This window comes from Pinus tabuliformis, chromosome 5_2, assembly GCF_031772625.1.
Source record: "Pinus tabuliformis cultivar Carrire ecotype Pingquan chromosome 5_2, CPIR1, whole genome shotgun sequence".
Classification (NCBI taxonomy): Eukaryota; Viridiplantae; Streptophyta; class Pinopsida; order Pinales; family Pinaceae; genus Pinus; species Pinus tabuliformis.
In genome coordinates, this window is record NC_142306.1 from 124,987,729 (window position 1) to 124,991,861 (window position 4,133).

Consider the following 4,133-nt stretch of genomic DNA (forward strand, 5'->3'; position numbering starts at 1 on the left):
ACTTGCAGGTTCAAATGGATGAGGTATTCCTAACCAAGGTAAAAGGGCAATGAAGAATCCTTAAACTAGGATTAAGATGAAGAAGAGAAGGAGATCAGTGGCAAAGGGAAACTAAGAATCCTTTACTATGGACCAAGGGGGGAAACTACGGAAGTAAGGGAGAAATTAAGAATTCCCAGACTAAGATAGTTTAGTAGAAAACAGTGAGAAAGTAAACAGTCAAGACAAAGAGCATTAAAGCTAATTATGAAATGTCATTCCTTGTTTACTTTTCAGATTTCATAGAGAAACATGTGAATATTTATAACATGAAGAGAAGATAGTAATAAACATGAAGAGAGAATACTTATTTGATTTCCACTGCGCACAAGAATCCTGTGAAACGTCTTTAGCTTTATTTCATGATCCAACAAGCCAGTCTAGTCTTGATTACAATAGATCCTTAACTTGATATGAAATGTCTACATAAATGTCTTTTAATACACACCGATTACTTTGAAATGTGAAGTATTCATACAAAAAATGTTACAAAATATCTCATAATAGTATGAGAATTATTCTAGGAAATCAAAATATCTTCAAGCATGAAGATAGAGACAGATGGAAAACTGCCTCCTTGTTGTCCCTTTTATTGTGATTGTGCTGGTTGTTGTAAATCAAATTTGGATCTTTTAGTTGCTTGATATCTATGTGCTGGAATCAGTTTATGTCTTCAACCTACTGATACTCTTTACCTGCTACACTTTGACCCTGTTTCACCTATTTTTCCTGGCTTCCATATGGATTTACTGCAATAACTCTATAGTAAATCTATTAATTTTACCCACCATTAATCTTCAGGTAATTTCATCTTTAGTATCTTTCTAAATGTCTCATTAGCATTGGTCTACTTGGAAAAAAATGGCTTTTTGACAAATGAGTGCTTTACTTGATGCTCTAGGAAGAACACATTATCATACAATACCTTTCCTATGGGCCCTGAAGTACTAGCATGGTCATTAGCCAACTTATTTAGTCTTTCAACGTAGTCCTCTTTGGTCATAAGCTTGTCATGACTAACCATAGGACTGGGGAGGCCTTTTTCCCTCAAAATACCAAACTTTGTCATGAATCTTTCGATATCAGCTTGTATGCTTTGAAACTTCTTCTCAAGAGTGAGCATAAGGTTCCTTTTGGTAAGTATCTTCTTGATTTCTATGATGGTCCCTATCCTATATTCTATGCCTAGTTCATCCAGATGATACTTGTTCTTGCTGTTCAAGAGTGCTATTAATTGGTTTACCTCTCTAGGCTTGTCTCCCAGCTCTTCTCTTATCTGTTGAATTTCTTTGGTGGCCACTTTCACCAGTTCAGTCTGCTAAAAAATTACTTGAATTGATGGCAAAACATCATTGACAGAGTCAATGATGTTGGCCCAGAGCATCTCCTTTATATCTCCTAATGGTTGTTGCAATGTTAAGTCCAAGGATTTCTATCCTTTCACCCATTCTTTGACTCTTCTAAGCTTCTTCTTTCTATTGTATTTGTGCAAGTTTGTAGTCAGTTTACAAACTTGACACTTTTTCTTTAAGTCTTTTAAGCTTTGTAGCTTGGATGGTCATTTCCTCCATGGCTTTTACTAATTCAGTTGTCTTCTCTGTAGATGTACCTGCACTTGTAGATGTACCTGTGACTGGCATAGTTGTAGCTGGTGGAATTGTTGGTGCTAAGGAGGCAACCAATCTAGAGGAGACTGTTGTAGAGACTATAGGAATGACAGTCTGTGGAGTGGTGGCCAACTCACTTTGTTTAGACTGAATCAATTTTTCTAGCTCTTTCTATGTTTCCTTTAATTGATCATTTAGCTTAATGACTATGTCCATAAGCTCCCCTCGTTCCTTCTGTGTTTCTAGTACTTCAGTTGTTTGTGGATGATTTAGATGAGGGATTTTGAGCTACTTTTTCAAGGCATCTATGTCATCATTTTTCTTTTTGATTAGCTTTTCTATAGCTTTTACATCCTTGGGATCATGCCCCATCTCTATGATTAAGTCCTCTAAGGACTTTATCCTGGTATCCTTGGCCTGTGAAGAGGGCTTCTCTAGTTGGAATTGTGCTGATATATTATTCAGCGAATTTTGTAGTTGATGTGCTGCAATGGCCTTGCTAGTCAATGTGGAATAGACCATTTCTCTGGTTTGTTGTGCAATTATATTTGGTCGATAGGATGCATATCCTTCCCCAACACCTCAAAGTTTGTCTTCAAGTAATCTACTATAGTCCTAGGCTATTGTACGGTAGGCTTTATGAAAGTCATTTGCATCTTACCTTCTTTTACATCAAAGGCTAACATTAGCCTTGTTTGATTAGTGGGAGCCATTTTGAGGTATTATGCATAGCTATGAGCCTTCAATATTTCATTTCTGGCCTTTATCTCTTTGTATTTCTATTTAATGTCCTGGTCCTAGCCAGTTGGAGCCCTGAATGAGGATACTTCCACGCTCTGTTGTCTTTCCAACATTTGAGCCTGTGTAGTGGAAGGTTCTTGTGTTCCTCCAAAGGGAGTGGTCTCCCTACTCTCTGCCCTTTCTATACCTATGGTTCCAGTTGTTTCCTCTGTAAACTCTTGCTCTAAAAAAGGGTTTAACTTTTTCCTCCTAACATAAGTCTATGCAATAGGTCTGCTAGAAGGATTGGCTTCCTCCCTGTCTCTTTTGGGATTCTTTTCCTCATTCAGAGGAGTCTATACAATATGAGTAGTACTCATGATGTGTTATGGCTGAGCCAACGCTTTTGATATGTCTGGTTGCTTTGATTCTTCTTGCATTTGAGGTCCTCCTTCTATTTGTTTCTCACTGTGTTCTTGTGTTTCCCTTTAGGATTGGGATTCTCCTGGCACCTATACAAAGGAATCTTCATCAAGTCCGCTTTCTAGATCAATCAACACATTATTGACAGCAACGTCTGTGCTATTTCGGTCTACTAAAGTTTTCTCCACCCATTCTATTTGATTTGCATATTGTTCTATCTCAGGAATTCTGTGGTGGATATAGGGAGACAATTTGTTCTTTTTCCTTCTATGGCAGATGAAATCGAAAGGGTCATATCTCCATATGAAGGTTTGTTTCAGTTTGAGCCTTTGAAGGATTTATTTTGCTTCCCTTCCAGCTTCCCTACTGTTGCATATAAAGGGGCGAAGCTAGTCTCTTATTCTAAGCTGAGCTTTCTTCTTGGCCTTCACAAAATGTACCTCATCTAAATTAATTATTTGCCTGTAGTACTCCAGAGCAAACAATCTCATGGGGAGGTATCTTGGTATTTTATAGGGTGCTAACTCATAGCCATATATCCCAATTTCAATGTGGTTTTGGTACAAGTAACAATCTCCCACTTTGTGTTGTTTAGACAACTATAGGACCCTACTGATATCTACACTTATCCTGGGGGGAGGACTTCCTAGCAACATGGTTTCCATTAGGTGTACAAAAAGATCTATGAAATCTATATAAGTATATGGAGAGTCATATTGGTGGATTAATGGGGTCCAGAAGGCTACTGATATAGGGTTATCTCTGGTATCAAGATTTTGAAGTGTAAATGGGAATTTATCAGCTTGATAGTATAGGAAAATATGATATAAAACTGATGAGTACTTGAATACTCTTTCATTGTCCATTCTCATGAATTGATCATGCATTTTATATGCAATGAACTTGGCATAATAAAACATGATGGTAGGGAGCTGTCCAAGAGTGTAAATGGACATGAAGACTATAATAATCTCGTCAACAAACTCACTTGTAGTCTATCCTAACACACTAGATATCATTGCTATGATATCTCGGCCAAGTTTAGAGAATATGGACCACATGTATGGGGGACGGTCCTTTAGAATGTATTTGTCTTCCACAATGAAGGTTTGGAATAATTGAGCAAGATTGATGGAGGTGATTGTAGGGAATCTGTCAAGCAGGTCTCCAATAGAAATGGGGGTTAGGTTTTGACCTGGTTGCAATTGTAGTACTTCATCGACGGATTCAACAGTGATGGTGAATAATACAGCATGGTCAGGAGTCATTGCTGCTCTTTAGCTGGGACTATAGTTCATATGGCAGTAGTGGAAAATTTCAGGGAAGATATGAACTCTAGGGAAT